Source organism: Muscardinus avellanarius (assembly GCF_963383645.1).
Source record: "Muscardinus avellanarius genome assembly, chromosome: 7".
Lineage (NCBI taxonomy): Eukaryota > Metazoa > Chordata > Mammalia > Rodentia > Gliridae > Muscardinus > Muscardinus avellanarius.
The window spans coordinates 66408124-66420582 of record NC_137793.1 but is presented as its reverse complement, the minus strand read 5'-3'; positions in this window follow the sequence as shown (position 1 = coordinate 66420582).

Sequence of the window (12459 nt, the reverse complement as noted above, 5' to 3'; positions counted from 1 at the left end):
TGACACGGAGTCAAATGAATGAAGTGGAAGATTCCACATCCAACAGCATCACTGCTTATTTTTTAGGGGGAAAACCCTCAATACTCATATCTTTGCCCATTTTCCTTCCATTTTTTTTCTAAGTCCTCTGCTTCAAAATAATTTATTTACAAAACCTCCTGAAGAATCTTAAGATGATCTGAGGACATTCCTAGATAAAACAACATTAGGTAGATAACAAAAAGCATATTAAGTACAGCAGTTGCTGTTCCACAAAGGGGAAGTCATTTTCTTTCCCTTAACATCAGTAGGTTTTATCTCAAGGAGGCTCTATTTAAAGTGACAAGATTGGCCGGGCGTGGTGGCGCACACTTGTAATCCCAGTGCTTGGGAGGCAGAGACAGGAGAATCGCACAGGTTCAAAACCAGCCTCAGGTACTTAGTGAGGCTCTCAGCAACTTAGTGAGAGCCTGTTTCCAAATAAAGTATGGCCTTGAGGTAGAAAAGCCCCTGGGTTCCACCCCCAGTACCACCAAAAAATAAAAAATAAAAATAATAATAATAATATAAAGTAACAAGATTGAACTCACATTTCCCCCAAATATAAAGTACAAGTAATAAAAAATAAACATGTGAATCAACATTTTAGTTAAGGCAAAGTTCCAAAAATGCTCCCTAGCTGGTATTAACTGAACAGAACTGACTAGATGGTTTTTCTAGAGAATAAAACATGAGACACTTCAAATTTATAACAAAAATTTTAGAGTTAAAAGATTGGCCTTTAAGATATATCGGTAGCTAGGCATGGTGGCATACACTTGTAATCCCAGGACTTGAGAGGCTGAGAGAGGAGGATCATGGTTCAAGGACAGTCTCAGCTACTTAATGAGGCCTTTTGCAATGTGGTGAGACCTTGTTTCAAAATAAAGAATAAAAATTAGGGATGGGGTGTAGCTCCTAGGAGCTAGAATGCCACTGGGTTCCACCCCCAGTGCTGCAAAAAATATAGAGAAAATTATAAAACATTGAAAAAAGAAATCGAAGATCTTAGAAGATGGAAAAATCTGCCATGTTCATGGATAGGCAGAATAAATATCATTAAAATGGCCATACTTCTAAAAGTGATCTACAGATTCAACACAATGCTCATTAAACTACTAAGATCATTTCTCACAGAGATAGAAAAATTAGTCCTTAAATTTATTTGGAGCAACAAAAAAAAAAACCAGAATAGCCAAAGTAGTTCTCAGCAACAAAAACCATGCAGGAGGAATCACAATGTCTGACTTTAAACTCTACTACAAAGCCATTGTAATAAAAACAGCATGGTACTGGCACAAAAACAGATACATAGACCAATGGAGCAGAATTAGAAGACCCAGAAACAAATCTACACACTTACAGCCAATTGATTTTTGACAAAGGGGCCAAAAAATACAGTGGAAAAAAGATAGCCTGTTCAACAAATGGTGTTTGCAAAACTGGTTAACCATATGCAGAAAATTGGAAATTAATCCCACTTTTGCACCCTGTACAAAAATCAATTCAAGATGGATCAAAGACTTGGAAATCAAACCAGAGACCTTGAAGCTCCTTGAAGAGGGCATAGGTCCAACACTGTAACACATAGGCACAGATAAACACTTTCTCAACAAGATCCCAAAGGCACAACAAACTAAAAGGTCAATCAATACGTGGGATTGCATGAAACTAAAGAGCTTCTGTACAGTAAAGAAAACTGCCAAGAACCTCACTTGAGAGCCAACAGAATGGGAGAAGATTTTTGCCACCTAGACCTCCAATAGAGGACTAAAAAAAAAAAAAAAAGTATCAGGTATCAGGTAGCCAGGAGTGGTGGCACATACTTGTAGTCCCAGTATTTGGGAGGCTGGGACAGGAGGATCACAGGTTTGCAGAGGGCCTCAGCTACTTAGTGAGGACCTCCACAACTTAGTGAAACCCTGTTTCAAAATAAAGAATAAAGGCTGGGTGTGATGGCGCATGCTTGTAATCCCTGCTCTTGGGAGGATGAGACAGGAGGAAAGAAAGAAAGAAGAATAAAAAGTTTATGGCTCTGGGTGTCACTTAGAGGTAGAATGCCCCTGGGTTCCATCCCCAGTACTGCAAATAAATAAATAAATAAATAAATAAATAAATAAATAAATAGTAAAAAAAAAAAAAAAGAATAAAGCCAGGCTTGGTGGTGCACACTTGTAACCCCATTTGGGAGGCTGAGACAGGAGGATCCAGGTTCGAGATCAGCTTCAGCTACTTAATGAGGCCTTTTGCAAGTCAATGAGACCCTGTTTAAAAATAAAGAATAAAAAATAGAGCTGGGAGTGTAGCTCGGAGAAAAAAATGCCCCTCGGTTTTATCCCCAGTACTGGGGAAAAAAAAAATTTTTTTTTAAGGAGGTCTCCAGGAAATAATGGAGCCTAAGTCTGCTTAGATCAGAAGCTTATAGAAGTCGTTTAAGGGGAACTTCTACACGGCAAGGGAGAGTGCTGGTTAGTCTCTCTAGGGGGTTTCCAAGGCAGTGAGTTAGGTTGTTAGAGCTGGATTAAGCAGGACAATGGGGAATTATCAAATAAGCAAGGAGCTGGTCAGGCAAATCTGAAGCAAAACAACCTTTTGGTGAGCAGGGGGGAAGGTGTATTTTAGCAAGAGTTAGAAGTTTCTAGCCAGCAAAGTGAACTGCAAAAAGACACATCTTGATAGGGTCACTTTTGTTTGAGACTAACAGGTCAGCACAAAATGCATTTGGAGGCATAAGCAGTGGGATGGGGTGAAGCTTCGCAGGAGATGGTATTTCAGTGAAAGCCAGCCCTGTGTGTGGCAGGGAAGAGGGATTCTGGGAAGAGAACACATCCTGAGCAAAGGCTCAGATGAGAAAGAACATGGTGTTTAAAGGAATAGCAATGAGCTCAGTCAAGAAGAGAGGGACAGGATCCAAAGATGGCGACATCAGTTGACAAGTCTGTGTGCATTAGACTGGTGACTAGGCCACTGAGGGAAATTCAGCAGGAAGTGACAAAATCAGTTTGTGTTTAGGAAAGGGAGCCCTGGTTTAAACATAGAAAAGATAAACTGGTCATGAAAAGTGATAACAGCCTACACTAGGGTAGTTATCTAAGAACAAAGGGGACACATTTCAGGAACATTTCTAAATAGCAAGTGACTGATGACCAATTGGGAGCACTGACAATTTCCATGAGTGTAAAGTGTCTAGGAGAGAGCAGCTATGCAGAGAGAGGTGGGAGAGCTCTTGAATTTCAATCTGTTTTTCCATTTGGCTATGCTATTTGGTCTTGGAAGATTGAATGTCTATGACAATGTGGACTTTTTTTGGGGGGGGGAGTCTGGGGATGGAACATAGGGGCATTCGACCTCTAAGCTACACCCTCTGCCCTATTTTTTATTCTTTATTTTGAAACAGGGTTTCACTGAGTTGCAAAGGGCCTCACTAAGTAGCTGAGGCTGTCCACGAACCGTGATCCTCCGGTTTTAGCCTCCTGAATGCCAGGATTACAAGTGTGCACCACCATCATTCCCAGCTTGTTTTTAACTTTTTTTTTTTTTTTTTTTTTTTTTTTGCAGTACCAGGGATGGATCCCAGGGGCGTTGTACCTCCAAGCTACATCCCAAGCCCTATTTTTTTAGTCTTTTTATTTTTGAAATTGGTAGGTCGGGTCCCTCTCAACCCCACGGGACCCCGCAGTGGGGACAGGAGTCGGGACCTCAGAAGATGCTGAGAGATTCCAGTGGAGATGCCAGGGGCCTTTGATATGGTGGGGCAGACTCCAGAGGTTGCGAGACTCCAGATGTCACGAGAGGATTGGCATTCCCATGCTGCTAGCTCCACCCCAAGACCCTCGCTATAAATACCCTTACTTCCTCTCTTCCTGGTGACTCTGCAGACTGATCGCAATATCAATCTCCAAACTTTGACCAAGAATGACATTTCCTTTTAATAAAGAGGCCTGATCACAAACTCCTTTGCTGGATTTATCTCCTTTGCAACTTGCAACTCAATTTCAACATTATATCTGGTGCACAAAACCCGGAAGGATTTTTTTTTTCTCAATTTTTTTGTTGCTGTACTCCTCCCTGAGCCCCAGACTCTCCGACCTGACCCTTACTTGGATTGACCTCTTTCTTTCAGACAGGGTAAGCTCCCTCCCCTTCCCTTGGTCAGTGGGTTCCAGCATTCTCCCTTCCAGCTTCTCGCCTCCAGCTTCTCTGTTATTGAAACGCGTGGGTGTGTCAGAGTTGTCTCCAGATGACCAGGTCATCTTCCAGTCTTGAGAAGAGAGTGAGACATCCCTCTGCCCTCTTGGCCCTCATTTCTGAACGTTGATCAGGAAAAATAAGGACGCCTGTTTGCTTTACTTCGTTTTGGCCCGAGAACTAATTATGGGAAGCCAAAACTCCAAAATAGATTTCCAGTCCACGCTAGGTCATCTCCTCACTAATTCCAGATTCTGGGTCTAGCAGAAGACTTGTGCCTTGAGCGCATATGTTTCTACTGCAAACGGGTATGGCCTCAGTGTGATTTGGATAATGGGTCATGGTGGCCTGAAAACGATACTTTGGATTTCAATATCCTGACCAATCTCAGCAACTTTTGTAAGCGGTCTGGTAAATGGTCAGAAGTTCTTTATATCCAGGCCTTCTTTTTTATGCATTCCCGCCTTTCCCTTCTCCACACCCCCTGCTCCACTCCAAGGTCTGCTGGCCAGGGATTCCTGCCAGCTGCCATCTTCCTGGCAGCTGCCAATTTCTAACTGTCAGTCGCCATCTTGATCGCCTCATGGCTGCGTGCAGGCTCCATCTTGTGATTTTGCTGAGTCACAGGTGTTACGGTTTAAATGGTAGGGAGTTCTTTTTCTTATTCCACTAAAGTTTGTTGAATAGAAAAATTAAAACTAATAGGCAGCTTGGTGCAGCTTTAACAGATCTTTATTACAAAATCAGTAGGAAATAGAGAAGAGAAGGAAAAAGCAGCATGCTGACCTGCATGGTGGAGAGCCTGAAAATGGAACTCTAACCCCTTTTCAGGACCCCAACCTTTAAGTAGATTTTGTATTGGGATCTTTCTTATCAGCGTTATCAAGGCAATGGGTTAGTTATTTATTCCTTAGTCAGGTGGTGCCTCTTTGTCTCCAGAGTACACTTACTAAGTGCAGGGATCAAGAATCTGCCTAGCCCTTGCCTCCATTGTATTGGGCAATATTGGTTGCTCATCAACTAGGGTGCTTTGAAGACACACACAGTTGACCTTCCTATACCCAGGCCAGGTCACAGAGGAAAGGAGGTAAACAGAGGCACTGATTGCTTCTATATAGTTTTAGGACTAAAGGTTTCAATCGACTCTGAGGTTTTTACTATAGTTTAATCATTAGAACAAAGACAGAGGGGAACTCTGCGTTGTAACAGCTGTAGCCCCCTCCCTCCCTGAGTGTCTGCACAGCACCCAGGCCCTGACTACTTTTTACATTTTGGAAATTAATACCAAAGCAATTTTCTAATACTGGCACAACAGGCACAGTTGCTGTTTTGTGATGACATGCAGTCGCCATCTTCTGACCTTACTGGGTGGTAAGCACTGCTTTCTGAGGACCCTGATCCCCAGGATTTCTCCTTACCACCCTGACCACCAACCTACCCTAGACAGCCTCCCACTCTAACCCGCTTCTTTCCTCCCCACCATCCTCCCTTAAGGGACTAATCGTTCCTTCCCCTCACCTTCTCCTGAAGGTTACCATACCTGCTCCAAGGACCCCCCTTCTCTCTTGGCCCCGCTCCACAAGGTGGCCAATGCAGAAGGCATAGTCCGCATCCATGTCCCTTTCTCCCTTCCTGACCTTGCTCAAATTGAAAGAAAACTGGTTTCTTTTTTCTGCCAATCCATCCAATTTTATTAAAGAATTCCAACACATTGTGCAAGTATACAATCTCACATGGCAGAATCTTCATGTTATTTTAACCTCTGCCTTAACTCTGGATGAACAGGATTGTATTGTAAAAGCTGCCCAAGAACAGGCTGACCAGGCTCATTTAACCCACCCAGTGCTCCCTACGGGAGTAGCTGCAGTACCTTCGGAGGATCCCACTGGAATTATCAGCCAGCCCCAAATGGTGGGGGTGAGGGATTAAAAATAAGAGACCATATGATATTATGCCTTCTTGATGGCATGTGGTCTGCTTCCCATAAAGTGGTTAATTATGATAAACTTAAAGAAATCACCTAAGGTCCAGATGAAAACCCAGCCGTTTTTCTTAATTGGCTTCAGGAGACTTTTACCCTCTATATCCACTTAGATACATCTACTGAGACAGGATCTGTGGTGTTGGTAACCCATTTCATTGGGCAATCAGCCCCTGATATTCAGAAAAAATTAAGAAAGGCTGAGGACGGCCCTTAAACCCCTATCCGAGATTTCCTGAACATGGCATTTAAAGTCATTAATTCCTGAGAGGAACAGGCGGAGATGGGGTGTACACTCTGACTTCACCAAAAGGCATATCTGCAAGCTCGAGCCCTGGTAGCTGCTCTGCAGCTAGCAGTGGAGGCTCAGCCCTCAGGACTATGAGCACCACTTAGGGGTGGTGGAAAGCAATGACAATTACCTCCAGGAGCCTGTTTTAAATGTGGTCACCAAGGTATTGGGTGAAGCACTGCCCTCAGCCATGTCCACCAACTAGACCATACCTGGTGTGTGGTCAGAAGGGACACTGAAAAAGTGATTGCCCTTGGAAAAGTTGTGAGCCCCAGGTGCCTCAACACAGGGGGACCACCCTTCCAGACTAGGCCCCGCCACTGGCCCTGATCGGCCTGGCTGAAGACTGATGGCTCCCAGACTTGACCATCTCTATTACTCTAGCCAATCCCAGGGTAACTCTCAAGGTAGCAGAAGCCAACCTCCTTTTTAATTGGTACAGGAGTTACTTTTCAGCCCTTCTTTCCTTTTCAGGTCCTAGTTTTCCTTCTCCAACCTCAGTACAGGGGATTGACAGCAAGCCCTCTTGCCCACGTACTATAGGTCCCCTTTTTTGCCATTTGGAAAACCTCATGGTTGCCCATCCATTCCTGATTATCCCTTCATGTTCTACCCCCCTTTTAGGTAGAGACCTTTTAATCAAAATTGGGGCCAAACTTTCATTTTGTTTCCCCACCACTTCCATTTTCCCCAATATACTTTTAATGGCTGTTTTTAACAGATGATGACCAGGTGGCCAAACATCCCCTCCCTTTAGGTTTGATTGACCCTATAGTATGGGACACCACTACTCAGGTTGTGGCAACCCACCACACCCCAGTTCATGACCCTAATATTTTTCCTGTCCATGCCCAGTTACCCATATCCCTCCTTCACTGACATGGGCTTAAACCCATCATTTCTCATCTTATGGCCCAGGGATTACTCATCCCCATCAATTCCCCTTACAATAACACCCCCCCCATTCTCCCAGTTAAAAAGCCTAATGGGACTTATCATTTAGTCCAAGATTTCCACTTAATTAATGATGCAGTGGTCCTAATCCACCCAGTTGTCCCTAATCCCTATACCCTCTTATCTAAGATTCTCTCTACTAATTTTGTTTTTCCATTATTGATCTCAAGGATGTCTTCTATACTATCCCTCTGCATCCTGAGTTGTATCCCCTTTTTGCCTTTACATGGGAGGACCCTGACATGCAGGTTGCTCAACAATTAACCTGGACCGTTCTTCCCCAGGGTTTTTGAGATAGCCCACACCTCTTTGGCCAGGCTCTAGCACAGGACCTCCTCCAGTGCCCCTTGGACCCTAGTTCCCTTTTGCAATATGTAGATAATCTCCTACTTTGTAGGCCCTCCCTTGAAGTGTCCAAACGGCATACTGCCCTTCTTAATTTTCTTGGAAGCAGGGATTACAGGGTGGCCCCACATAAAGCCCAGTTATCAGTGCCAGAGGTGCGGTATCTAGGCCTACATCTCACCTGAAAACAACTGGGGACTCGCTGTTGACTGGGTCAAGGCCTTACAAGACTTGCAGCTACCCACCTTAGCTGATCACATCCAATCTTTCTTGGGCTTTGTGAGATTTTTCCAGCATTGGATCCCCAACTTTGCATTTTTTTGTGTGTAGTACTGGGGGTAGAACCCAGGGGCTTTCTACCTCTGGTCTACACTCCCAGACCTATTTTATATTTTATTTGGAAACAGGATCTCACTAAGTTGTGGAGAGCCTCACTACGTAACTGAGGCTGGCTTCAAACCTGTGAGATCTTCCTGTCTCAGCCTTTCAAGTGCAGGGATTACAAGAATGTGCCACCACGCCTGGCTTCAACTTTGCTATTTTAGCTAAGCCACTACATGAGGCAACCAAGGAAACCCTGATTGCTCCCCCCACTTCACCCTTGGCTATTTGCCAAGCCTTCCTGGCTCTCCAGGAAGCCTTTTTAAAATCCCCTCCCCTGGCACTCCCCAATCCCACTAAGGCCTTCTTGTTATACACTGATGAGAAGCAAGGGATAGCCACAGGAGTGCTTACTCAACCCTTGGGATGAACCCAGGCACCAGTGGCCTACTTATCCAAATAACTCAACCCCAGTACTTGTGGGTGGCCAACCTGCCTTAGGGCAGCTGCCACGCTCACAAAAGAGACTCTCAAAATTTGTCTACAGCTGCCACTGCAGGTTTCTTTCCCACATAGCCACATAGACTCCAGGATTTGCTCTCTCCTCGAGCACTCCCTCTTCTGTTCCCTTCTCACATTCAGGAACTTTATTTGTTGTTCATGGAAAATCTGGACATTAAATGGTCTCACTTCCCAGCTCTTAACACAACCACTCTTCTACCACCAGGCCAGAATTTAGGCCCTTATTCTTATTCACCTAATGATTTTCACTCTTGTGTAAATATTATTGAGTCCTTAGCTAAACCCTGGGGTTAGCTTCAGGACACCCCCCTTCTTAATCCAGATGTTACTAATTTTGTTGATGGCAGCTCTGTTACTGGCACCAGAGGTAAGAGAAGAGCAGCTTATGCAGTGTTCACCTTAATTCAAGTCATTGAGGTTGGCAGGTTGCCGGATGGCACTACCTCCCAAAAGGCTGAACTGATTGCCCTAACTTGAGCTCTACGCCTAGCAAAAAACAAGTGGGCAAACATATATACTGATTCTAAATATTCTTTTTTAATAGCACACTGCCATGCCTCAATTAATTAATGCCACCTTAATTAAGAAGCTCCTAGACTCCCTCTCTTTACCATCTGAGCTGGCCATCATCCACTGTCAGGGCCACCAAGCAGGCTCCTCCTTAGTGAACAAAGGAAACAATAAAGCTGATTATACAGCAAGACTGTCATAACCCCAACCAAGCCTACCAGCATATATATATATATATATATATATATATATATATATATATATATATATGGTACTGGAGTTCCTGGAAACCCTTCTACCTCTGGGATATACTCGCAGACCTATTTTATATTTTTTATTTGGAAACAGGGTCTCTTAAGCCAGCAAGGCTGGCTTCAAACCTGTGTGATCCTCCTGTCTCTGCCTCCAAGCACGGGGATCACAAGCGTGCACCACCATGCCTAGCCCCCTGTATTATTTTTAACTCTTCCTTCAATGATGCCCAATTACAGCCTGGCTGAACAAAAACACCTGACAAAACTTGGGGCATCTAGCACAGGGGATGGATGTCTCATGATACAAGACAAAATTGCCCTGCCTGAAGCTCAGGCCAAAGAGTTCATTAACCTAATACATTTCCTACGCATGGGGCCTACAGCGCTTAAAGCTTTCCTTGTTTTATTCCCCTCTCCTGCAACAGCTGAGTAGTAAAGTCAGTGCCTTCTGTTCTACTTGCTCTGCTGTTTCTCCCCAGGAGGGCCTTTCCCCCTCTTTTCCTACCCATCAAATTAGAGAACATTTGCCAAGACAGGACTGGCAAATTAACTCATCCATATGCCTTCTCACAAAAAACTAAAATATTTTATTACCATGGTCGACACCCTAACAGGTTGGGTAGAGGCTTTTCCCTCAAAGGGCAAGGCAGCCAGCACGGTGCTCAATGTTCTATGCTTGGACATTATCCCTTGGTTTGGACTCCCAAATTCTTTACAGTCTGATAATGGACCAGCTTTAATTTCTTTTTTCTTTTCTTTTTTCCTTTTTTATTTCTCTCTCTCTCTCTCTCTCTCTCTCTCTCTCTTTGTGGTGCTGGAGATGAAATCCTTCTACCTCTGGGCTACACTCCCAGACCTATTTTATGTTTTATTTGGAAACAGGGTCTCACTAAGTTGCTGAGAGCCTCACTAAGTAGCTGAGGCTGGCTTTGAACCTGTGTGATCCTCCTGTCTCAGCCTTCCAAGTACTAGGATTACAAGTGTGCACCACCACGCCTGGCTCTTTTTTTAAAAAAATATATATTCTTATTGGTGCATTGTAGTCAAACATCTTAATGGAATAAAAACTTGTGGAGATACACATGTACATAGCACCCCATTAGCCTTTATCCAATTTCTATCCCATTCCCTCCCCCTCCCTCATCCCCATGCTTGATTTTTTTTTTTTTTTTTTTTTTTTTTTTTTTTTTTGGTGGTCCTGGGGTTTCTGGAAGCCTTTCTACCTCCGGGCTACACTCCCAGACCTATTTTTACATTTTTATTTGGAAACAGGGTCTCTTAAGCCAGCGCGTGGCTGGCTTCGAACCTGCGCAATCCTCCTGTCTCCGCCTCCCAAGAGCGGGGATTACAAGCGTGCGCCACCACGCCCGGCATGATTCTTGATTTTTTTTTTTTTTTTTTTGGTGGTACTGGGGTTCCTGGAAGCCCTTCTACCTCTGGGCTACACTCCCAGACCTCTTTTTACATTTTTTTATATTTGGAAACAGGGTCTCCTAAGCCAGCGCGCGCGGCTGGCTTCGAACCTGCGCCATCCTCCTGTCTCTGTCTCCCAAGCGCGGGGATTACAAGCGTGCGCCACCACGCCCGGCATCCCATGCTTGATTTTGTGATTGACTTTGATATGTTTAAGTACATCATGTGCTTTAAAGAGTTTCCAGCTTCATGCCTCCCATCCCCTCAGATAGTCACCTTAATTGCTCCTCTATAGGGCCCCTTCTTCAACTGGAGTTCCTCCTATTACCCATTTCTCCCTAGTTTGCACATATTAGGGAAAGCATCTAATTTCTTATTTTTTGTGACATTTCCCTGTAGATGCCACAATTTTGTTCTTCTTTATGGCTGGGTAAAATTCCATTGTGTACATATCCCATAGTTTTGTAATCCACTCATCTGTTAATGGACATCTTGGCTGGTTCCATAGTTTGGGAATGATGAATTGTGCATCTATGAACAGATACTCTGCAGTGGTTTGGTAGTTTGGTTTTCTTTCTTTTTTTGGTAGATACCCATAGGTGGTATTGTTGGGTCATATAGTAAGTTCATTTTCATTCTTTTGAGGATCTTGTTTTTCAAAGTGGTTGCACTAATTTGCAATCCCACCAATAATGTATTAGAGTTTCTACTTCTCCACACCCTATCTATTACAGTTTATGTCTTCCTTGGAAGTCCTACTTTTATTTTCCACACTATTTCCCATTTGCTAAAATCATGACAGCCAGAAGGTGAGTGATTTTGACGAGATAATCCATCCACACCCAATTTTTTAATGGAGGTCACTTGGATCTGGAGATTTGCTAAGAGATGGGGTGAGGCAGCAGCAGCTTCAAATGCTTTCTGACCGCACAACTGCAGGGATCCGCTGGCCCTTTGCTGTGCAGCAGGCCCTGGTCCCAGCCTCGTCACCTTGCAGGCTCCTATCCTAGCCTCGTGACCATGGCACTGGCTTCGCCACTCGGCAGGCCCCAGCACCGGCCTCGCCACATGACAGGCTTCGATCCCGGACTCGCAGGCCCCAGCACCGGCTTTGCTGCTCTGTAGGCCCCGACTCCAGCTTCACTGGCCCCGGGACTGGCCTTGCTGTGTGGCATGCTCTGGTCTCCATTACTATGGGCAGGTTGTCTACAGAGGTTCTCCTTTTTTTCTTCCATATTTTTTTTAAGTAGGAGAAAACATGTCTTTTGCAGAAGCTAGGAGCCCGAATACCTAGTAGCAATGAATTTTGTCTCCCCTCCAAAGGCAGCGGTCCACAGCTTCACCACGGAGAGTGGGTTCTACTGCGCCAAGTGCTCCCCAGCCCCCAGTGCTGCACAGAGGAGTGCGGTGGCCATGAGCACCATTCTCTCCTGGGACATGTGGCACGGCAGGCCCAGCCCAGCTATGTGGGACTCCCTCTGATGCGCCCCAAACATTTTTTTTACATAGTATGTTGTCCAGAGTTCCTGAGCATGTGGGGCAGGAGCAGACTACTTTCAAGGAGATTTCTTCAAAAGTTCAAGGTGGATTGGATTGGATCTGTCTGCCTTTCCCAAATACTGGCTGCTGCCGCCATCTTGTTTCTCTCTCAAACATTTTTC